Here is a 25,420-nt window from a genome sequence, read left to right as displayed (position 1 = left end):
GTCTAGTTATTATGTGAAGATATTTCCTTTTCCAGGATAGGCCTCAAAGCGCTCCAAATAAACACTTGCAGATTTTACAAAAGGAGTGTTTCCAAACTTCTCTATCCAAAGCAGTGTTCAAGTCTGTGAGTTGAATGCACTCATCACACAGAAGTTTCTGAGAATGCTTCTGTCTAGTTTTTAGGAGAAGATATTTCATTTCCCAGCATAGGCCTCAAAGCGCTCCAAATATCCACTTGCAGATTCTACAAAAAGAGTGTTTCAAAACTGCTCTTTCAAAAGGAAGGTTCAAGTCTGTGAGTTGAATGCACTCATCACAAAGAAGTTTCTGAGAATGCTTCTGTGTAGTTGTTATTTGAAGACATTTCCTTTTCCAGCATAGGCCTCCAAGCGCTCCAAATAAAGACTTGCAGATCCTACAAAAGGAGTGTTTCAAAACTGTTCTATCAAAAGGAACGTTCAAGTCTGTGAGTTGAATGCACTCATCACACAGAAGTTTCTGAGAATGCTTTCGTCTAGTTTTTAGGTGAAGATATTTCATTTCCCAGCATAGGCCTCACAGCGCTCCAAATATACACTAGCAGATTCTACAAAAAGAGTGTTCAAAACTGCTCTTTCAAAAGAAAGGTTCAAGTCTGTGAGTTGAATGCACTCGTCACAAGCAAGTTTCTGAGGATGCTTCTGTCTAGTTTCTATGTGAGGATGTTTCCTTTTCCAGCGTTGGCCTCCAACAGTTCCAAATGTGCACTTGCAGATTCTACAAAAAGAGAGTTTGAAAACTCTTCTATCACAAAGAAGGTTCAACTCTGTGAGTAGAATGCACTCATCACAAAGAAGTTTCTGAGAATGCTTCTGTCTAGTTACTATGTGAAGATATTTCCTTTTCCAGGATAGGCCTCAAAGCGCTCCAAATAAACACTTGCAGATTTTACAAAAGGAGTGTTTCCAAACTGCTCTATCAAAAGCAATGTTCAAGTCTGTGAGTTGAATGCACACATCACACAGAAGTTTCTGAGAATGCTTCTCTCTAGTTTTTAGGAGAAGATATTTCATTTCCCAGCATAGGCCTCAAAGCGCTCCAAATATCCACTTGCAGATTCTACAAAAAGAGTGTTTCAAAACTGCTCTTTCAAAAGGAAGGTTCAAGTCTGTGAGTTGAATGCACTCATCACAAAGAAGTTTCTGAGAATGCTTCTGTGTAATTGTTATTTGAAGACATTTCCTTTTCCAGCATAGGCCTCCAAGCGCTCCAAATAAACACTTGCAGATTCTACAAAAGGAGTGTTTCAAAACTGTTCTATGAAAAGGAACGTTCAAGTCTGTGAGTTGAATGCACTCATCACAAAGAAGTTTCTGAGAATGCTTCTGTGTAGTTGTTATTTGAAGACATTTCCTTTTCCAGCATAGGCCTCCAAGCGCTCCAAATAAACACTTGCAGATTCTACAAAAGGAGTGTTTCAAAACTGTTCTATCAAAAGGAACGTTCAAGTCTGTGAGTTGAATGCACTCATCACACAGAAGTTTCGGAGAATGCTTCCGTCTAGTTTTTAGGTGAAGATATTTCATTTCCCAGCATAGGCCTCACAGCGCTCCAAATATACACTAGCAGATTCTACAAAAAGAGTGTTCCAAAACTGCTCTTTCAAAAGAAAGGTTCAAGTCTGTGAGTTGAATGCACTCGTCACCAGCAAGTTTCTGAGAATGCTTCTGTCTAGTTTCTATGTGAGGATGTTTCCTTTTCCAGCGTTGGCCTCCAACAGTTCCAAATGTGCACTTGCAGATTCTACAAAAAGAGAGTTTGAAAACTCTTCTATCACAAAGAAGGTTCAACTCTGTGAGTAGAATGCACTCATCACAAAGAAGTTTCTGAGAATGCTTCTGTCTAGTTATTATGTGAAGATATTTCCTTTTCCAGGATAGGCCTCAAAGCGCTCCAAATAAACACTTGCAGATTTTACAAAAGGAGTGTTTCCAAACTGCTCTATCAAAAGCAGTGTTCAAGTTTGTGAGTTGAATGCACTCATCACACAGAAGTTTCTGAGAATGCTTCTGTCTAGTTTTTAGGAGAAGATATTTCATTTCCCAGCATAGGCCTCCAAGCGCTCCAAATATCCACTTGCAGATTCTACAAAAAGAGTGTTTCAAAACTGCTCTTTCAAAAGGAAAGTTCAAGTCTGTGAGTTGAATGCACTCATCACAAAGAAGTTTCTGAGAATGCTTCTGTGTAGTTGTTATTTGAAGACATTTCCTTTTCCAGCATAGGCCTCCAAGCGCTCCAAATAAACACTTGCAGATTCTACAAAAGGAGTGTTTCAAAACTGTTCTATCAAAAGGAACGTTCAAGTCTGTGAGTTGAATGCACTCATCACACAGAAGTTTCTGAGAATGCTTCCGTCTAGTTCTTAGGTGAAGATATTTCATTTCCCAGCATAGGCCTCACAGCGCTCCAAATATACACTAGCAGATTCTACAAAAAGAGTGTTCGAAAACTGCTCTTTCAAAAGAAAGGTTCAAGTCTGTGAGTTGAATGCACTCGTCACAAGCAAGTTTCTGAGAATGCTTCTGTCTAGTTTCTATGTGAGGATGTTTCCTTTTCCAGCGTTGGCCTCCAACAGTTCCAAATGTGCACTTGCAGATTCTACAAAAAGAGAGTTTGAAAAGTCTTCTATCACAAAGAAGGTTCAGCTCTGTGAGTAGAATGCACTCATCACAAAGAAGTTTCTGAGAATGCTTCTGTCTAGTTATTATGTGAAGATATTTCCTTTTCCAGGATAGGCCTCAAAGCGCTCCAAATAAACACTTGCAGATTTTACAAAAGGAGTGTTTCCAAACTACTCTATCAAAAGCAGTGTTCAAGTTTGTGAGTTGAATGCTCTCATCACACAGAAGTTTCTGAGAATGCTTCTGTCTAGTTTTTAGGAGAAGATATTTCATTTCCCAGCATAGGCCTCAAAGCGCTCCAAATATCCACTTGCAGATTCTAGAAAAAGAGTGTTTCAAAACTGCTCTTTCAAAAGGAAGGTTCAAGTCTGTGAGTTGAATGCACTCATCACAAAGAAGTTTCTGAGAATGCTTCTGTGTAATTGTTATTTGAAGACATTTCCTTTTCCAGCATAGGCCTCCAAGCGCTCCAAATAATCACATGCAGATTCTACAAAAGGAGTGTTTCAAAACTGTTCTATGAAAAGGAACGTTCAAGTCTGTGAGTTGAATGCACTCATCACAAAGAAGTTTCTGAGAATGCTTCTGTGTAGTTGTTATTTGAAGACATTTCCTTTTCCAGCATAGGCCTCCAAGCGCTCCAAATAAACACTTGCAGATTCTACAAAAGGAGTGTTTCAAAACTGTTCTATCAAAAGGAACGTTCAAGTCTGTGAGTTGAATGCACTCATCACACAGAAGTTTCGGAGAATGCTTCCGTCTAGTTTTTAGGTGAAGATATTTCATTTCCCAGCATAGGCCTCACAGCGCTCCAAATATACACTAGCAGATTCTACAAAAAGAGTGTTCCAAAACTGCTCTTTCAAAAGAAAGGTTCAAGTCTGTGAGTTGAATGCACTCGTCACAAGCAAGTTTCTGAGAATGCTTCTGTCTAGTTTCTATGTGAGGATGTTTCCTTTTCCAGCGTTGGCCTCCAACACTTCAAAATGTGCACTTGCAGATTCTACAAAAAGAGAGTTTGAAAACTCTTCTATCACAAAGAAGGTTCAACTCTGTGAGTAGAATGCACTCATCACAAAGAAGTTTCTGAGAATGCTTCTGTCTAGTTATTATGTGAAGATATTTCCTTTTCCAGGATAGGCCTCAAAGCGCTCCAAATAAACACTTGCAGATTTTACAAAAGGAGTGTTTCCAAACTGCTCTATCAAAAGCAGTGTTCAAGTCTGTGAGTTGAATGCACTCATCACACAGAAGTTTCTGAGAATGCTTCTGTCTAGTTTTTAGGAGAAGATATTTCATTTCCCAGCATAGGCTTCAAAGCGCTCCAAATATCCACTTGCAGATTCTACAAAAAGAGTGTTTCAAAACTGCTCTTTCAAAAGGAAGGTTCAAGTCTGTGAGTTGAATGCACTCATCACAAAGAAGTTTCTGAGAATGCTTCTGTGTAGTTGTTATTTGAAGACATTTCCTTTTCCAGCGTAGGCCTCCAAGCGCTCTAAATAAAGACATGCAGATCCTACAAAAGGAGTGTTTCAAAACTGTTCTATCAAAAGGGACGTTCAAGTCTGTCAGTTGAATGCACTCATCACACAGTAGTTTCGGAGAATGCTTCCGTCTAGTTTTTAGGTGAAGATATTTCATTTCCCAGCATAGGCCTCACAGCGCTCCAAATATACACTAGCAGATTCTACAAAAAGAGTGTTCCAAAACTGCTCTTTCAAAAGAAAGTTTCAAGTCTGTGAGTTGAATGCACTCGTCACAAGCAAGTTTCTGAGAATGCTTCTGTCTAGTTTCTGTGTGAGGATGTTTCCTTTTCCAGCGTTGGCCTCCAACATTTCCAAATGTGCACTTGCAGATTCTAGAAAAAGAGAGTTTGAAAACTCTTCTATCACAAAGAAGGTTCAACTCTGTGAGTAGAATGCACTCATCACAAAGAAGTTTCTGAGAATGCTTCTGTCTAGTTATTATGTGAAGATATTTCCTTTTCCAGGATAGGCCTCAAAGCGCTCCAAATAAACACTTGCAGATTTTACAAAAGGAGTGCTTCCAAACTGCTCTATCAAAAACAATGTTCAAGTCTGTGAGTTGAATGCACTCATCACACAGAAGTTTCTGAGAATGCTTCTGTCTAGTTTTTAGGAGAAGATATTTCATTTCCCAGCGTAGGCCTCAAAGCGCTCCAAATATCCACTTGCAGATTCTAGAAAAAGAGTGTTTCAAAACTGCTCTTTCAAAAGGAAGGTTCAAGTCTGTGAGTTGAATGCACTCATCACAAAGAAGTTTCTGAGAATGCTTCTGTGTAGTTGTTATTTGAAGACATTTCCTTTTCCAGCATAGGCCTCCAAGCGCTCGAAATAAAGACTTGCAGATCCTACAAAAGGAGTGTTTCAAAACTGTTCTATCAAAAGGAACGTTCAAGTCTGTGAGTTGAATGCACTCATCACACAGTAGTTTCGGAGAATGCTTCCGTCTAGTTTTTAGGTGAAGATATTTCATTTCCCAGCATAGGCCTCACAGCGCTCCAAATATACACTAGCAGATTCTACAGAAAGAGTGTTCCAAAACTGCTCTTTCAAAAGAAAGGTTCAAGTCTGTGAGTTGAATGCACTCGTCACAAGCAAGTTTCTGAGAATGCTTGTGTCTAGTTTCTATGTGAGGATGTTTCCTTTTACAGCGTTGGCCTCCAACAGTTCCAAATGTGCACTTGCAGATTCTACAAAAAGAGAGTTTGAAAACTCTTCTATCACAAAGAAGGTTCAACTCTGTGAGTAGAATGCACTCATCACAAAGAAGTTTCTGAGAATGCTTCTGTCTAGTTATTATGTGAAGATATTTCCTTTTCCAGGATAGGCCTCAAAGCGCTCCAAATAAACACTTGCAGATTTTACAAAAGGAGTGTTTCCAAACTGCTCTATCAAAAGCAGTGTTCAAGTCTGTGAGTTGAATGCACTCATCACACAGAAGTTTCTGAGAATGCTTCTGTCTAATTTTTAGGAGAAGTTATTTCATTTCCCAGCATAGGCCTCAAAGCGCTCCAAATATCCACTTGCAGATTCTACAAAAAGAGTGTTTCAAAACTGCTCTTTCAAAAGGAAGGTTCAAGTCTGTGAGTTGAATGCACTCATCACACAGAAGTTTCTGAGAATGCTTCTGTGTAGTTGTTATTTGAAGACATTTCCTTTTCCAGCAGAGGCCTCCAAGCGCTCGAAATAAACACTTGCAGATTCTACAAAAGGAGTGTTTCAAAACTGTTCTATCAAAAGGAAGGTTCAAGTCTGTGAGTTGAATGCACTCATCACACAGTAGTTTCGGAGAATGCTTCCGTCTAGTTTTTAGGTGAAGATATTTCATTTCCCAGCATAGGCCTCACAGCGCTCCAATATACATTAGCAGATTCTACAAAAAGAGTGTTCCAGAACTGCTCTTTCAAAAGAAAGGTTCAAGTCTGTGAGTTGAATGCACTCGTCACAAGCAAGTTTCTGAGAATGCTTCTGTCTAGTTTCTATGTGAGGATGTTTCCTTTTCCAGCGTTGGCCTCCAACAGTTCCAAATGTGCACTTGCAGATTCTACAAAAAGAGAGTTTGAAAACTCTTCTATCACAAAGAAGGTTCAACTCTGTGAGTAGAATGCACTCATCACAAAGAAGTTTCTGAGAATGCTTCTGTCTAGTTATTATGTGAAGATATTTCCTTTTCCAGGATAGGCCTCAAAGCGCTCCAAATAAACACTTGCAGATTTTACAAAAGGAGTGTTTCCAAACTGCTCTATCAAAAGCAGTGTTCAAGTCTGTGAGTTGAATGCACTCATCACAAAGAAGTTTCTGAGAATGCTTCTGTGTAGTTGTTATTTGAAGACATTTCCTTTTCCAGCATAGGCCTCCAAGCGCTCGAAATAAACACTTGCAGATTCTACAAAAGGAGTGTTTCAAAACTGTTGTATGAAAAGGAACGTTCAAGTCTGTGAGTTGAATGCACTCATCACAAAGAAGTTTCTGAGAATGCTTCTGTGTAGTTGTTATTTGAAGACATTTCCTTTTCCAGCATAGGCCTCCAAGCGCTCCAAATAAACCCTTGCAGATACTACAAAAGGAGTGTTTCCGAACTGCTCTATCAAAAGCAATGTTCTAGTCTGTGAGTTGAATGCACTCATCACACAGAAGTTTCTGAGAATGCTTCCGTCTAGTTCTTAGGTGAAGATATTTCATTTCCCAGCATAGGCCCCACAGCGCTCCAAATATACACTAGCAGATTCTACAAAAAGAGTGTTCCAAAACTGCTCTTTCAAAAGAAAGGTTCAAGTCTGTGAGTTGAATGCACTCGTCACAAGCAAGTTTCTGAGAATGCTTCTGTCTAGTTTCTATGTGAGGATGTTTCCTTTTCCAGCGTTGGCCTCCAACAGTTCCAAATGTGCACTTGCAGATTCTACAAAAAGAGAGTTTGAAAAGTCTTCTATCACAAAGAAGGTTCAGCTCTGTGAGTAGAATGCACTCATCACAAAGAAGTTTCTGAGAATGCTTCTGTCTAGTTATTATGTGAAGATATTTCCTTTTCCAGGATAGGCCTCAAAGCGCTCCAAATAAACACTTGCAGATTTTACAAAAGGAGTGTTTCCAAACTGCTCTATCAAAAGCAATGTTCAAGTCTGTGAGTTGAATGCACTCATCACACAGAAGTTTCTGAGAATGCTTCTGTCTAGTTTTTAGGAGAAGATATTTCATTTCCCAGCATAGGCCTCAAAGCGCTCCAAATATCCACTTGCAGATTCTACAAAAAGAGTGTTTCAAAACTGCTCTTTCAAAAGGAAGGTTCAAGTCTGTGAGTTGAATGCACTCATCACAAAGAAGTTTCTGAGAATGCTTCTGTGTAGTTGTTATTTGAAGACATTTCCTTTTCCAGCATAGGCCTCCAAGCGCTCCAAATAAACACTTGCAGATTCTACAAAAGGAGTGTTTCAAAACTGTTCTATCAAAAGGAACGTTCAAGTCTGTGAGTTGAATGCACTCATCACACAGAAGTTTCTGAGAATGCTTCCGTCTGGTTCTTAGGTGAAGATATTTCATTTCCCAGCATAGGCCTCACAGCGCTCCTAATATACACTAGCAGATTCTACAAAAAGAGTGTTCCAAAACTGCTCTTTCAAAAGAAAGGTTCAAGTCTGTGAGTTGAATGCACTCGTCACAAGCAAGTTTCTGAGAATGCTTCTGTCTAGTTTCTATGTGAGGATGTTTCCTTTTCCAGCGTTGGCCTCCAACAGTTCCAAATGTGCACTTGCAGATTCTACAAAAAGAGAGTTTGAAAACTCTTCTATCACAAAGAAGGTTCAGCTCTGTGAGTAGAATGCACTCATCACAAAGAAGTTTCTGAGAATGCTTCTGTCTAGTTATTATGTGAAGATATTTCCTTTTCCAGGATAGGCCTCAAAGCGCTCCAAATAAACACTTGCAGATTTTACAAAAGGAGTGTTTCCAAACTGCTCTATCAAAAGCAGTGTTCAAGTCTGTGAGTTGAATGCACTCATCACACAGAAGTTTCTGAGAATGCTTCTGTCTAGTTTTTAGGAGAAGATATTTCATTTCCCAGCATAGGCCTCAAAGCGCTCCAAATATCCACTTGCAGATTCTACAAAAAGAGTGTTTCAAAACTGCTCTTTCAAAAGGAAGGTTCAAGTCGGTGAGTTGAATGCACTCATCACAAAGAAGTTTCTGAGAATGCTTCTGTGTAGTTGTTTTTTGAAGACATTTCCTTTTCCAGCGTAGGCCTCCAAGCGCTCGAAATAAAGACTTGCAGATCCTACAAAAGGAGTGTTTCAAAACTGTTCTATCAAAAGGAACGTTCAAGTCTGTGAGTTGAATGCACTCATCACACAGTAGTTTCGGAGAATGCTACCTTCTAGTTTTTAGGTGAAGATACTTCATTTCCCAGCATAGGCCTCACAGCGCTCCAAATATACACTAGCAGATTCTACAAAAAGAGTGTTCCAAAACTGCTCTTTCAAAAGAAAGTTTCAAGTCTGTGAGTTGAATGCACTCGTCACAAGCAAGTTTCTGAGAATGCTTCTGTCTAGTTTCTGTGTGAGGATGTTTCCTTTTCCAGCGTTGGCCTCCAACATTTCCAAATGTGCACTTGCAGATTCTAGAAAAAGAGAGTTTGAAAACTCTTCTTTCACAAAGAAGGTTCAACTCTGTGAGTAGAATGCACTCATCACAAAGAAGTTTCTGAGAATGCTTCTGTCTAGTTATTATGTGAAGATATTTCCTTTTCCAGGATAGGCCTCAAAGCGCTCCAAATAAACACCTGCAGATTTTACAAAAGGAGTGTTTCCAAACTGCTCTATCAAAAGCAATGTTCAAGTCTGTGAGTTGAATGCACTCATCACACAGAAGTTTCTGAGAATGCTTCTGTCTAGTTTTTAGGAGAAGATATTTCATTTCCCAGCATAGGCCTCAAAGCGCTCCAAATATGCACTTGCAGATTCTAGAAAAAGAGTGTTTCAAAACTGCTCTTTCAAAAGGAAGGTTCAAGTCTGTGAGTTGAATGCACTCGTCACAAGCAAGTTTCTGAGAATGCTTCTGTCTAGTTTCTATGTGAGGATGTTTCCTTTTCCAGCGTTGGCCTCCAACAGTTCCAAATGTGCACTTGCAGATTCTACAAAAAGAGAGTTTGAAAACTCTTCTATCACAAAGAAGGTTCAACTCTGTGAGTAGAATGCACTCATCACAAAGAAGTTTCTGAGAATGCTTCTGTCTAGTTATTATGTGAAGATATTTCCTTTTCCAGGATAGGCCTCAAAGCGCTCCAAATAAACACTTGCAGATTTTACAAAAGGAGTGTTTCCAAACTGCTCTATCAAAAGCAGTGTTCAAGTCTGTGAGTTGAATGCACTCATCACACAGAAGTTTCTGAGAATGCTTCTGTCTAGTTTTTAGGAGAAGATATTTCATTTCCCAGCATAGGCCTCAAAGCGCTCCAAATATCCACTTGCAGATTCTACAAACAGAGTGTTTCAAAACTGCTCTTTCAAAAGGAAGGTTCAAGTCTGTGAGTTGAATGCACTCATCACAAAGAAGTTTCTGAGGATGCTTCTGTGTAGTTGTTATTTGAAGACATTTCCTTTTCCAGCATAGGCCTCCAAGCGCTCCAAATAAACACTTGCAGATTCTACAAAAGGAGTGTTTCCAAACTGCTCTATCAAAAGCAATGTTCAAGTCTGTGAGTTGAATGCACTCATCACACAGAAGTTTCTGAGAATGCTTCTGTCTAGTTTTTAGGAGAAGATATTTCATTTCCCAGCATAGGCCTCAAAGCGCTCCGAATATCCACTTGCAGATTCTACAAAAAGAGTGTTTCAAAATTGCTCTTTCAAAAGGAAGGTTCAAGTCTGTGAGTTGAATGCACTCATCACAAAGAAGTTTCTGAGAATGCTTCTGTGTAGTTGTTATTTGAAGACATTTCGTTTTCCAGCAGAGGCCTCCAAGCGCTCGAAATAAACACTTGCAGATTCTACAAAAGGAGTGTTTCAAAACTGTTCTATCAAAAGGAACGTTGAAGTCTGTGAGTTGAATGCACTCATCACACAGAAGTTTCGGAGAATGCTTCCGTCTAGTTTTTAGGTGAAGATATTTCATTTCCTAGCATAGGCCTCACAGCGCTCCAAATATACACTAGCAGATTCTACAAAAAGAGTGTTCCAGAACTGCTCTTTCAAAAGAAAGGTTCAAGTCTGTGAGTTGAATGCACTCGTCACAACAAGTTTCTGAGAATGCTTCTGTCTAGTTTCTATGTGAGGATGTTTCCTTTTCCAGCGTTGGCCTCCAACAGTTCCAAATGTGCACTTGCAGATTCTACAAAAAGAGAGTTTGAAAACTCTTCTATCACAAAGAAGGTTCAACTCTGTGAGTAGAATGCACTCATCACAAAGAAGTTTCTGAGAATGCTTCTGTCTGGTTATTATGTGAAGATATTTCCTTTTCCAGGATAGGCCTCAAAGCGCTCCAAATAAACACTTGCAGATTTTACAAAAGGAGTGTTTCCAAACTGCTCTATCAAAAGCAGTGTTCCAGTTTGTGAGTTGAATGCACTCATCACACAGAAGTTTCTGAGAATGCTTCTGTCTAGTTTTTAGGAGAAGATATTTCATTTCCCAGCATAGGCCTCAAAGCGCTCCAAATATCCACTTGCAGATTCTACAAAAAGAGTGTTTCAAAACTGCTCTTTTAAAAGGAAGGTTCAAGTCTGTGAGTTGAATGCACTCATCACAAAGAAGTTTCTGAGAATGCTTCTGTGTAGTTGTTATTTGAAGACATTTCCTTTTCCAGCATAGGCCTCCAAGCGCTCCAAATAAACACTTGCAGATTCTACAAAAGGAGTGTTTCAAAACTGTTCTATCAAAAGGAACGTTCAAGTCTGTGAGTTGAACGCACTCATCACACAGAAGTTTCGGAGAATGCTTCCGTCTAGTTTTTAGGTGAAGATATTTCATTTCCCAGCATAGGCCTCACAGCGCTCCAAATATACACTAGCAGATTCTACAAAAAGAGTGTTCCAAAACTGCTCTTTCAAAAGAAAGGTTCAAGTCTGTGAGTTGAATGCACTCGTCACCAGCAAGTTTCTGAGAATGCTTCTGTCTAGTTTCTATGTGAGGATGTTTCCTTTTCCAGCGTTGGCCTCCAACAGTTCCAAATGTGCACTTGCAGATTCTACAAAAAGAGAGTTTGAAAACTCTTCTATCACAAAGAAGGTTCAACTCTGTGAGTAGAATGCACTCATCACAAAGAAGTTTCTGAGAATGCTTCTGTCTAGTTATTATGTGAAGATATTTCCTTTTCCAGGATAGGCCTCAAAGCGCTCCAAATAAACACTTGCAGATTTTACAAAAGGAGTGTTTCCAAACTGCTCTATCAAAAGCAGTGTTCAAGTCTGTGAGTTGAATGCACTCATCACACAGAAGTTTCTGAGAATGCTTCTGTCTAGTTTTTAGGAGAAGATATTTCATTTCCCAGCATAGGCCTCAAAGCGCTCCAAATATCCACTTGCAGATTCTACAAACAGAGTGTTTCAAAACTGCTCTTTCAAAAGGAAGGTTCAAGTCTGTGAGTTGAATGCACTCATCACAAAGAAGTTTCTGAGGATGCTTCTGTGTAGTTGTTATTTGAAGACATTTCCTTTTCCAGCATAGGCCTCCAAGCGCTCCAAATAAACACTTGCAGATTCTACAAAAGGAGTGTTTCCAAACTGCTCTATCAAAAGCAATGTTCAAGTCTGTGAGTTGAATGCACTCATCACACAGAAGTTTCTGAGAATGCTTCTGTCTAGTTTTTAGGAGAAGATATTTCATTTCCCAGCATAGGCCTCAAAGCGCTCCAAATATCCACTTGCAGATTCTACAAAAAGAGTGTTTCAAAATTGCTCTTTCAAAAGGAAGGTTCAAGTCTGTGAGTTGAATGCACTCATCACAAAGAAGTTTCTGAGAATGCTTCTGTGTAGTTGTTATTTGAAGACATTTCGTTTTCCAGCAGAGGCCTCCAAGCGCTCGAAATAAACACTTGCAGATTCTACAAAAGGAGTGTTTCAAAACTGTTCTATCAAAAGGAACGTTGAAGTCTGTGAGTTGAATGCACTCATCACACAGAAGTTTCGGAGAATGCTTCCGTCTAGTTTTTAGGTGAAGATATTTCATTTCCTAGCATAGGCCTCACAGCGCTCCAAATATACACTAGCAGATTCTACAAAAAGAGTGTTCCAGAACTGCTCTTTCAAAAGAAAGGTTCAAGTCTGTGAGTTGAATGCACTCGTCACAACAAGTTTCTGAGAATGCTTCTGTCTAGTTTCTATGTGAGGATGTTTCCTTTTCCAGCGTTGGCCTCCAACAGTTCCAAATGTGCACTTGCAGATTCTACAAAAAGAGAGTTTGAAAACTCTTCTATCACAAAGAAGGTTCAACTCTGTGAGTAGAATGCACTCATCACAAAGAAGTTTCTGAGAATGCTTCTGTCTGGTTATTATGTGAAGATATTTCCTTTTCCAGGATAGGCCTCAAAGCGCTCCAAATAAACACTTGCAGATTTTACAAAAGGAGTGTTTCCAAACTGCTCTATCAAAAGCAGTGTTCAAGTTTGTGAGTTGAATGCACTCATCACACAGAAGTTTCTGAGAATGCTTCTGTCTAGTTTTTAGGAGAAGATATTTCATTTCCCAGCATAGGCCTCAAAGCGCTCCAAATATCCACTTGCAGATTCTACAAAAAGAGTGTTTCAAAACTGCTCTTTCAAAAGGAAAGTTCAAGTCTGTGAGTTGAATGCACTCATCACAAAGAAGTTTCTGAGAATGCTTCTGTGTAGTTGTTATTTGAAGACATTTCCTTTTCCAGCATAGGCCTCCAAGCGCTCCAAATAAACACTTGCAGATTCTACAAAAGGAGTGTTTCAAAACTGTTCTATCAAAAGGAACGTTCAAGTCTGTGAGTTGAATGCACTCATCACACAGAAGTTTCTGAGAATGCTTCCGTCTAGTTCTTAGGTGAAGATATTTCATTTCCCAGCATAGGCCTCACAGCGCTCCAAATATACACTAGCAGATTCTACAAAAAGAGTGTTCGAAAACTGCTCTTTCAAAAGAAAGGTTCAAGTCTGTGAGTTGAATGCACTCGTCACAAGCAAGTTTCTGAGAATGCTTCTGTCTAGTTTCTATGTGAGGATGTTTCCTTTTCCAGCGTTGGCCTCCAACAGTTCCAAATGTGCACTTGCAGATTCTACAAAAAGAGAGTTTGAAAACTCTTCTATCACAAAGAAGGTTCAGCTCTGTGAGTAGAATGCACTCATCACAAAGAAGTTTCTGAGAATGCTTCTGTCTAGTTATTATGTGAAGATATTTCCTTTTCCAGGATAGGCCTCAAAGCGCTCCAAATAAACACTTGCAGATTTCACAAAAGGAGTGTTTCCAAACTACTCTATCAAAAGCAGTGTTCAAGTTTGTGAGTTGAATGCACTCATCACACAGAAGTTTCTGAGAATGCTTCTGTCTAGTTTTTAGGAGAAGATATTTCATTTCCCAGCATAGGCCTCAAAGCGCTCCAAATATCCACTTGCAGATTCTAGAAAAAGAGTGTTTCAAAACTGCTCTTTCAAAAGGAAGGTTCAAGTCTGTGAGTTGAATGCACTCATCACAAAGAAGTTTCTGAGAATGCTTCTGTGTAGTTGTTATTTGAAGACATTTCCTTTTCCAGCATAGGCCTCCAAGCGCTCGAAATAAACACTTGCAGATTCTACAAAAGGAGTGTTTCAAAACTGTTCTATCAAAAGGAACGTTCAAGTCTGTGAGTTGAATGCACTCATCACAAAGAAGTTTCTGAGAATGCTTCTGTGTAGTTGTTATTTGAAGACATTTCCTTTTCCAGCATAGGCCTCCAAGCGCTCCAAATAAACACTTGCAGATTCTACAAAAGGAGTGTTTCAAAACTGTTCTATCAAAAGGAACGTTCAAGTCTGTGAGTTGAATGCACTCATCACACAGAAGTTTCTGAGAATGCTTCCGTCTAGTTCTTAGGTGAAGATATTTCATTTCCCAGCATAGGCCTCACAGCGCTCCAAATATACACTAGCAGATTCTACAAAAAGAGTGTTCCAAAACTGCTCTTTCAAAAGAAAGGTTCAAGTCTGTGAGTTGAATGCACTCGTCACAAGCAAGTTTCTGAGAATGCTTCTGTCTAGTTTCTATGTGAGGATGTTTCCTTTTCCAGCGTTGGCCTCCAACAGTTCCAAAAGTGCACTTGCAGATTCTACAAAAAGAGAGTTTGAAAACTCTTCTATCACAAAGAAGGTTCAGCTCTGTGAGTAGAATGCACTCATCACAAAGAAGTTTCTGAGAATGCTTCTGTCTAGTTATTATGTGAAGATATTTCCTTTTCCAGGATAGGCCTCAAAGCGCTCCAAATAAACACTTGCAGATTTTACAAAAGGAGTGTTTCCAAACTGCTCTATCAAAAGCAGTGTTCAAGTCTGTGAGTTGAATGCACTCATCACACAGAAGTTTCTGAGAATGCTTCTGTCTAGTTTTTAGGAGAAGATATTTCATTTCCCAGCATAGGCCTCAAAGCGCTCCAAATATCCACTTGCAGATTCTACAAAAAGAGTGTTTCAAAACTGCTCTTTCAAAAGGAAGGTTCAAGTCTGTGAGTTGAATGCACTCATCACAAAGAAGTTTCTGAGAATGCTTCTGTGTAGTTGTTATTTGAAGACATTTCCTTTTCCAGCGTAGGCCTCCAAGCGCTCTAAATAAAGACTTGCAGATCCTACAAAAGGAGTGTTTCAAAACTGTTCTATCAAAAGGAACGTTCAAGTCTGTGAGTTGAATGCACTCATCACACAGAAGTTTCTGAGAATGCTTCCGTCTAGTTCTTAGGTGAAGATATTTCATTTCCCAGCATAGGCCTCACAGCGCTCCAAATATACACTAGCAGATTCTACAAAAAGAGTGTTCGAAAACTGCTCTTTCAAAAGAAAAGTTCAAGTCTGTGAGTTGAATGCACTCGTCACAAGCAAGTTTCTGAGAATGCTTCTGTCTAGTTTCTATGTGAGGATGTTTCCTTTTCCAGCGTTGGCCTCCAACAGTTCCAAATGTGCACTTGCAGATTCTACAAAAAGAGAGTTTGAAAACTCTTCTATCACAAAGAACGTTCAGCTCTGTGAGCAGAATGCACTCATCACAAAGAAGTTTCTGAGAATGCTTCTGTCTAGTTATTATGTGAAGATATTTCCTTTTCCAGGATAGGCCTCAAAGCGCTCCAAATAAACACTTGCAGATTTTACAAAAGGAGTGTTTCCAAACTGCTCTATCAAAAGCAGTGTTCAAGTCTGTGAGTTGAATGCACTCATCACACAGAAGTTTCTGAGAATGCTTCTGTCTAGTTTTTAGGAGAAGATATTTCATTTCCCAGCATAGGCCTCAAAGCGCTCCAAATATCCACTTGCAGATTCTACAAAAAGAGTGTTTCAAAACTGCTCTTTCAAAAGGAAGGTTCAAGTCTGTGAGTTGAATGCACTCATCACAAAGAAGTTTCTGAGAATGCTTCTGTGTAGTTGTTATTTGAAGACATTTCCTTTTCCAGCGTAGGCCTCCAAGCGCTCTAAATAAAGACTTGCAGATCCTACAAAAGGAGTGTTTCAAAACTGCTCTATCAAAAGGAACGTTCAAGTCTGTCAGTTGAATGCACTCATCACACAGTAGTTTCGGAGAATGCTTCCGTCTAGTTTTTAGGTGAAGATATTTCATTTCCCAGCATAGGCCTCACAGCGCTCCAAATATACACTAGCAGATTCTACAAAAAGAGTGTTCCAAAACTGCTCTTTCAAAAGAAAGTTTCAAGTCTGTGAGTTGAAAGCACTCGTCACAAGCAAGTATCTGAGAATGCTTCTGTCTAGTTTCTGTGTGAGGATGTTTCCTTTTCCAGCGTTGGCCTCCAACATTTCCAAATGTGCACTTGCAGATTCTAGAAAAAGAGAGTTTGAAAACTCTTCTATCACAAAGAAGGTTCAACTCTGTGAGTAGAATGCACTGATCACAAAGAAGTTTCTGAGAATGCTTCTGTCTAGTTATTATGTGAAGATATTTCCTTTTCCAGGATAGGCCTCAAAGCGCTCCAAATAAACACTTGCAGATTTTACAAAAGGAGTGTTTCCAAACTGCTCTATCAAAAGCAATGTTCAAGTCTGTGAGTTGAATGCACTCATCACACAGAAGTTTCTGAGAATGCTTCTGTCTAGTTTTTAGGAGAAGATATTTCATTTCCCAGCATAGGCCTCAAAGCGCTCCAAATATCCACTTGCAGATTCTAGAAAAAGAGTGTTTCAAAACTGCTCTTTCAAAAGGAAGGTTCAAGTCTGTGAGTTGAATGCACTCATCACAAAGAAGTTTCTGAGAATGCTTCTGTGTAGTTGTTATTTGAAGACATTTCCTTTTCCAGCATAGGCCTCCAAGCGCTCGAAATAAAGACTTGCAGATCCTACAAAAGGAGTGTTTCAAAACTGTTCTATCAAAAGGAACGTTCAAGTCTGTGAGTTGAATGCACTCATCACACAGTAGTTTCGGAGAATGCTTCCGTCTAGTTTTTAGGTGAAGATATTTCATTTCCCAGCATAGGCCTCACAGCGCTCCAAATATACACTAGCAGATTCTACAGAAAGAGTGTTCCAAAACTGCTCTTTCAAAAGAAAGGTTCAAGTCTGTGAGTTGAATGCACTCGTCAGAAGCAAGTTTCTGAGAATGCTTCTGTCTAGTTTCTATGTGAGGATGTTTCCTTTTCCAGCGTTGGCCTCCAACAGTTCCAAATGTGCACTTGCAGATTCTACAAAAAGAGAGTTTGAAAACTCTTCTATCACAAAGAAGGTTCAACTCTGTGAGTAGAATGCACTCATCACAAAGAAGTTTCTGAGAATGCTTCTGTCTAGTTATTATGTGAAGATATTTCCTTTTCCAGGATAGGCCTCAAAGCGCTCCAAATAAACACTTGCAGATTTTACAAAAGGAGTGTTTCCAAACTTCTCTATCCAAAGCAGTGTTCAAGTCTGTGAGTTGAATGCACTCATCACACAGAAGTTTCTGAGAATGCTTCTGTCTAGTTTTTAGGAGAAGATATTTCATTTCCCAGCATAGGCCTCAAAGCGCTCCAAATATCCACTTGCAGATTCTACAAAAAGAGTGTTTCAAAACTGCTCTTTCAAAAGGAAGGTTCAAGTCTGTGAGTTGAATGCACTCATCACAAAGAAGTTTCTGAGAATGCTTCTGTGTAGTTGTTATTTGAAGACATTTCCTTTTCCAGCATAGGCCTCCAAGCGCTCCAAATAAAGACTTGCAGATCCTACAAAAGGAGTGTTTCAAAACTGTTCTATCAAAAGGAACGTTCAAGTCTGTGAGTTGAATGCACTCATCACACAGAAGTTTCTGAGAATGCTTCCGTCTAGTTTTTAGGTGAAGATATTTCATTTCCCAGCATAGGCCTCACAGCGCTCCAAATATACACTAGCAGATTCTACAAAAAGAGTGTTCCAAAACTGCTCTTTCAAAAGAAAGGTTCAAGTCTGTGAGTTGAATGCACTCGTCACAAGCAAGTTTCTGAGGATGCTTCTGTCTAGTTTCTATGTGAGGATGTTTCCTTTTCCAGCGTTGGCCTCCAACAGTTCCAAATGTGCACTTGCAGATTCTACAAAAAGAGAGTTTGAAAACTCTTCTATCACAAAGAAGGTTCAACTCTGTGAGTAGAATGCACTCATCACAAAGTAGTTTCTGAGAATGCTTCTGTCTAGTTACTATGTGAAGATATTTCCTTTTCCAGGATAGGCCTCAAAGCGCTCCAAATAAACACTTGCAGATTTTACAAAAGGAGTGTTTCCAAACTGCTCTATCAAAAGCAATGTTCAAGTCTGTGAGTTGAATGCACACATCACACAGAAGTTTCTGAGAATGCTTCTGTCTAGTTATTAGGAGAAGATATTTCATTTACCAGCATAGGCCTCAAAGCGCTCCAAATATCCACTTGCAGATTCTACAAAAAGAGTGTTTCAAAACTGCTCTTTCAAAAGGAAGGTTCAAGTCTGTGAGTTGAATGCACTCATCACAAAGAAGTTTCTGAGAATGCTTCTGTGTAATTGTTATTTGAAGACATTTCCTTTTCCAGCATAGGCCTCCAAGCGCTCCAAATAAACACTTGCAGATTCTACAAAAGGAGTGTTTCAAAACTGTTCTATGAAAAGGAACGTTCAAGTCTGTGAGTTGAATGCACTCATCACAAAGAAGTTTCTGAGAATGCTTCTGTGTAGTTGTTATTTGAAGACATTTCCTTTTCCAGCATAGGCCTCCAAGCGCTCCAAATAAACACTTGCATATTCTACAAAAGGAGTGTTTCAAAACTGTTCTATCAAAAGGAACGTTCAAGTCTGTGAGTTGAATGCACTCATCACACAGAAGTTTCGGAGAATGCTTCCGTCTAGTTTTTAGGTGAAGATATTTCATTTCCCAGCATAGGCCTCACAGCGCTCCATATATACACTAGCAGATTCTACAAAAAGAGTGTTCCAAAACTGCTCTTTCAAAAGAAAGGTTCAAGTCTGTGAGTTGAATGCACTCGTCACCAGCAAGTTTCTGAGAATGCTTCTGTCTAGTTTCTATGTGAGGATGTTTCCTTTTCCAGCGTTGGCCTCCAACACTTCAAAATGTGCACTTGCAGATTCTACAAAAAGAGAGTTTGAAAACTCTTCTATCACAAAGAAGGTTCAACTCTGTGAGTAGAATGCACTCATCACAAAGAAGTTTCTGAGAATGCTTCTGTCTAGTTATTATGTGAAGATATTTCCTTTTCCAGGATAGGCCTCAAAGCGCTCCAAATAAACACTTGCAGATTTTACAAAAGGAGTGTTTCCAAACTGCTCTATCAAAAGCAGTGTTCAAGTCTGTGAGTTGAATGCACTCATCACAAAGAAGTTTCTGAGAATGCTTCTGTGTAGTTGTTATTTGAAGACATTTCCTTTTCCAGCATAGGCCTCCAAGCGCTCGAAATAAACACTTGCAGATTCTACAAAAGGAGTGTTTCAAAACTGTTCTATCAAAAGGAAGGTTCAAGTCTGTGAATTGAATGCACTCATCACACAGAAGTTTCGGAGAATGCTTCCGTCTAGTTTTTAGGTGAAGATATTTCATTTCCCAGCATAGGCCTCACAGCGCTCCAAATATACACTAGCAGATTCTACAAAAAGAGTGTGCCAGAACTGCTCTTTCAAAAGAAAGGTTCAAGTCTGTGAGTTGAATGCACTCGTCACAAGCAAGTTTCTGAGAATGCTTCTGTCTAGTTTCTATGTGAGGATGTTTCCTTTTCCAGCGTTGGCCTCCAACAGTTCCAAATGTGCACTTGCAGATTCTACAAAAAGAGAGTTTGAAAACTCTTCTATCACAAAGAAGGTTCAGCTCTGTGAGTAGAATGCAGTCATCACAAAGAAGTTTCTGAGAATGCTTCTGTCTAGTTATTATGTGAAGATATTTCCTTTTCCAGGATAGGCCTCAAAGCGCTCCAAATAAACACTTGCAGATTTTACAAAAGGAGTGTTTCCAAACTGCTCTATCAAAAGCAATGTTCAAGTCTGTGAGTTGAATGCACTCATCACACAGAAGTTTCTGAGAATGCTTCTGTCTAGTTTTTAGGAGAAGATATTTCATTTCCCAGCATAGGCCTCAAAGCGCTCCAAATATCCACTTGCAGATTCTACAAAAAGAGTGTTTCAAATCTGCTCTTTCAAAAGGAAGGTTCAAGTCTGTGAGTTGAATGCACTCATCACAAAGAAGTTTCTGAGAATGCTTCTGTGTAGTTGTTATTTGAAGACATTTCCTTTTCCAGCATAGGCCTCCAAGCGCTCCAAATAAACACTTGCAGATACTACAAAAGGAGTGTTTCCGAACTGCTCTATCAAAAGCAATGTTCTAGTCTGTGAGTTGAACGCACTCATCACACAGAAGTTTCGGAGAATGCTTCCGTCTAGTTTTTAGGTGAAGATATTTCATTTCCCAGCATAGGCCTCACAGCGCTCCAAATATACACTAGCAGATTCTACAAAAAGAGTGTTCCAAAACTGCTCTTTCAAAAGAAAGGTTCAAGTCTGTGAGTTGAATGCACTCGTCACAAGCAAGTTTCTGAGAATGCTTCTGTCTAGTTTCTGTGTGAGGATGTTTCCTTTTCCAGCGTTGGCCTCCAACAGTTCCAAATGTGCACTTGCAGATTCTACAAAAAGAGAGTTTGAAAACTCTTCTATCACAAAGAAGGTTCAACTCTGTGAGTAGAATGCACTCATCACAAAGAAGTTTCTGAGAATGCTTCTGTGTAGTTGTTATTTGAAGACATTTCCTTTTCCAGCATAGGCCTCCAAGCGCTCCAAATAAACACTTGCAGATTCTACAAAAGGAGTGTTTCAAAACTGTTCTATCAAAAGGAACGTTCAAGTCTGTGAGTTGAATGCACTCATCACACAGAAGTTTCGGAGAATGCTTCCGTCTAGTTTTTAGGTGAAGATATTTCATTTCCCAGCATAGGCCTCACAGCGCTCCAAATATACACTAGCAGATTCTACAAAAAGAGTGTTCCAAAACTGCTCTTTCAAAAGAAAGGTTCAAGTCTGTGAGTTGAATGCACTCGTCACCAGCAAGTTTCTGAGAATGCTTCTGTCTAGTTTCTATGTGAGGATGTTTCCTTTTCCAGCGTTGGCCTCCAACACTTCAAAATGTGCACTTGCAGATTCTACAAAAAGAGAGTTTGAAAACTCTTCTATCACAAAGAAGGTTCAACTCTGTGAGTAGAATGCACTCATCACAAAGAAGTTTCTGAGAATGCTTCTGTCTAGTTATTATGTGAAGATATTTCCTTTTCCAGGATAGGCCTCAAAGCGCTCCAAATAAACACTTGCAGATTTTACAAAAGGAGTGTTTCCAAACTGCTCTATCAAAAGCAGTGTTCAAGTCTGTGAGTTGAATGCACTCATCACAAAGAAGTTTCTGAGAATGCTTCTGTGTAGTTGTTATTTGAAGACATTTCCTTTTCCAGCATAGGCCTCCAAGCGCTCGAAATAAACACTTGCAGATTCTACAAAAGGAGTGTTTCAAAACTGTTCTATCAAAAGGAAGGTTCAAGTCTGTGAATTGAATGCACTCATCACACAGAAGTTTCGGAGAATGCTTCCGTCTAGTTTTTAGGTGAAGATATTTCATTTCCCAGCATAGGCCTCACAGCGCTCCAAATATACACTAGCAGATTCTACAAAAAGAGTGTGCCAGAACTGCTCTTTCAAAAGAAAGGTTCAAGTCTGTGAGTTGAATGCACTCGTCACAAGCAAGTTTCTGAGAATGCTTCTGTCTAGTTTCTATGTGAGGATGTTTCCTTTTCCAGCGTTGGCCTCCAACAGTTCCAAATGTGCACTTGCAGATTCTACAAAAAGAGAGTTTGAAAACTCTTCTATCACAAAGAAGGTTCAGCTCTGTGAGTAGAATGCAGTCATCACAAAGAAGTTTCTGAGAATGCTTCTGTCTAGTTATTATGTGAAGATATTTCCTTTTCCAGGATAGGCCTCAAAGCGCTCCAAATAAACACTTGCAGATTTTACAAAAGGAGTGTTTCCAAACTGCTCTATCAAAAGCAATGTTCAAGTCTGTGAGTTGAATGCACTCATCACACAGAAGTTTCTGAGAATGCTTCTGTCTAGTTTTTAGGAGAAGATATTTCATTTCCCAGCATAGGCCTCAAAGCGCTCCAAATATCCACTTGCAGATTCTACAAAAAGAGTGTTTCAAATCTGCTCTTTCAAAAGGAAGGTTCAAGTCTGTGAGTTGAATGCACTCATCACAAAGAAGTTTCTGAGAATGCTTCTGTGTAGTTGTTATTTGAAGACATTTCCTTTTCCAGCATAGGCCTCCAAGCGCTCCAAATAAACACTTGCAGATACTACAAAAGGAGTGTTTCCGAACTGCTCTATCAAAAGCAATGTTCTAGTCTGTGAGTTGAACGCACTCATCACACAGAAGTTTCGGAGAATGCTTCCGTCTAGTTTTTAGGTGAAGATATTTCATTTCCCAGCATAGGCCTCACAGCGCTCCAAATATACACTAGCAGATTCTACAAAAAGAGTGTTCCAAAACTGCTCTTTCAAAAGAAAGGTTCAAGTCTGTGAGTTGAATGCACTCGTCACAAGCAAGTTTCTGAGAATGCTTCTGTCTAGTTTCTGTGTGAGGATGTTTCCTTTTCCAGCGTTGGCCTCCAACAGTTCCAAATGTGCACTTGCAGATTCTACAAAAAGAGAGTTTGAAAACTCTTCTATCACAAAGAAGGTTCAACTCTGTGAGTAGAATGCACTCATCACAAAGAAGTTTCTGAGAATGCTTCTGTCTAGTTACTATGTGAAGATATTTCCTTTTCCAGGATAGGCCTCAAAGCGCTCCAAATAAACACTTGCAGATTTTACAAAAGGAGTGTTTCCAAACTGCTCTATCAAAAGCAATGTTCAAGTCTGTGAGTTGAATGCACACATCACACAGAAGTTTCTGAGAATGCTTCTGTCTAGTTTTTAGGAGAAGATATTTCATTTCCCAGCATAGGCCTCAAAGCGCTCCAAGTATCCACTTGCAGATTCTACAAAAAGAGTGTTTCAAAACTGCTCTTTCAAAAGGAAGGTTCAAGTCTGTGAGTTGAATGCACTCATCACAAAGAAGTTTCTGAGAATGCTTCTGTGTAATTGTTATTTGAAGACATTTCCTTTTCCAGCATAGGCCTCCAAGCGCTCCAAATAAACACTTGCAGATTCTACAAAAGGAGTGTTTCAAAACTGTTCTATCAAAAGGAACGTTCAAGTCTGTGAGTTGAATGCACTCATCACACAGAAGTTTCGGAGAATGCTTCCGTCTAGTTTTTAGGTGAAGATATTTCATTTCCCAGCATAGGCCTCACGGCGCTCCAAATATACACTAGCAAATTCTACAAAAAGAGTGTTCCAAAACTGCTCTTTCAAAAGAAAGGTTCAAGTCTGTGAGTTGAATGCACTCGTCACAAGCAAGTTTCTGAGAATGCTTCTGTCTAGTTTCTATGTGAGGTTGTTTCCTTTTCCAGCGTTGGCCTCCAACAGTTCCAAATGTGCACTTGCAGATTCTACAAAAAGAGAGTTTGAAAACTCTTCTATCACAAAGAAGGTTCAGCTCTGTGAGTAGAATGCACTCATCACAAAGAAGTTTCTGAGAATGCTTCTGTCTAGTTATTATGTGAAGATATTTCCTTTTCCAGGATAGGCCTCAAAGCGCTCCAAATAAACACTTGCAGATTTTACAAAAGGAGTGTTTCCAAACTGCTCTATCAAAAGCAGTGTTCAAGTCTGTGAGTTGAATGCACTCATCACACAGAAGTTTCTGAGAATGCTTCTGTCTAGTTTTTAGGAGAAGATATTTCATTTCCCAGCATAGGCCTCAAAGCGCTCCAAATATCCACTTGCAGATTCTACAAAAAGAGTGTTTCAAAATTGCTCTTTCAAAAGGAAGGTTCAAGTCGTGAGTTGAATGCACTCATCACAAAGAAGTTTCTGTGAATGCTTCTGTGTAGTTGTTATTTGAAGACATTTCCTTTTCCAGCAGAGGCCTCCAAGCGCTCGAAATAAACACTTGCAGATTCTACAAAAGGAGTGTTTAAAAACTGTTCTATCAAAAGGAACGTTCAAGTCTGTGAGTTGAATGCACTCATCACACAGAAGTTTCTGAGAATGCTTCCGTCTAGTTCTTAGGTGAAGATATTTCATTTCCCAGCATAGGCCTCAAAGCGCTCCAAATATCCACTTGCAGATTCTAGAAAAAGAGTGTTTGAAAACTCTTCAATCACAAAGAAGGTTCAACTCTGTGAGTAGAATGCACTCATCACAAAGAAGTTTCTGAGAATGCTTCTGTCTAGTTATTATGTGAAGATATTTCCTTTTCCAGGATAGGCCTCAAAGCGCTCCAAATAAACACTTGCAGATTTTACAAAAGGAGTGTTTCCAAACTGCTCTATCAAAAGCAATGTTCAAGTCTGTGAGTTGAATGCACTCATCACACAGAAGTTTCTGAGAATGCTTCTGTCTAGTTTTTAGGAGAAGATATTTCATTTCCCAGCATAGGCCTCAAAGCGCTCCAAATATCCACTTGCAGATTCTAGAAAAAGAGTGTTTCAAAACTGCTCTTTCAAAAGGAAGGTTCAAGTCTGTGAGTTGAATGCACTCATCACAAAGAAGTTTCTGAGAATGCTTCTGTGTAGTTGTTATTTGAAGACATTTCCTTTTCCAGCATAGGCCTCCAAGCGCTCCAAATAAAGACTTGCAGATCCTACAAAAGGAGTGTTTCAAAACTGTTCTATCAAAAGGAACGTTCAAGTCTGTGAGTTGAATGCACTCATCACACAGTAGTTTCGGAGAATGCTTCCGTCTAGTTTTTAGGTGAAGATATTTCATTTCCCAGCATAGGCCTCACAGCGCTCCAAATATACACTAGCAGATTCTACAGAAAGAGTGTTCCAAAACTGCTCTTTCAAAAGAAAGGTTCAAGTCTGTGAGTTGAATGCACTCGTCACCAGCAAGTTTCTGAGAATGCTTCTGTCTAGTTTCTATGTGAGGATGTTTCCTTTTCCAGCGTTGGCCTCCAACAGTTCCAAATGTGCACTTGCAGATTCTACAAAAAGAGAGTTTGAAAACTCTTCTATCACAAAGAAGGTTGAACTCTGTGAGTAGAATGCACTCATCACAAAGAAGTTTCTGAGAATGCTTCTGTCTAGTTATTATGTGAAGATATTTCCTTTTCCAGGATAGGCCTCAAAGCGCTCCAAATAAACACTTGCAGATTTTACAAAAGGAGTGTTTCCAAACTTCTCTATCCAAAGCAGTGTTCAAGTCTGTGAGTTGAATGCACTCATCACACAGAAGTTTCTGAGAATGCTTCTGTCTAGTTTTTAGGAGAAGATATTTCATTTCCCAGCATAGGCCTCAAAGCGCTCCAAATATCCACTTGCAGATTCTACAAAAAGAGTGTTTCAAAACTGCTCTTTCAAAAGGAAGGTTCAAGTCTGTGAGTTGAATGCACTCATCACAAAGAAGTTTCTGAGAATGCTTCTGTGTAGTTGTTATTTGAAGACATTTCCTTTTCCAGCATAGGCCTCCAAGCGCTCCAAATAAAGACTTGCAGATCCTACAAAAGGAGTGTTTCAAAACTGTTCTATCAAAAGGAACGT

This window comes from Pongo abelii, chromosome 19 (assembly GCF_028885655.2).
Source record: "Pongo abelii isolate AG06213 chromosome 19, NHGRI_mPonAbe1-v2.0_pri, whole genome shotgun sequence".
NCBI lineage: Eukaryota > Metazoa > Chordata > Mammalia > Primates > Hominidae > Pongo > Pongo abelii.
This window is presented reverse-complemented; position numbering follows the sequence as displayed.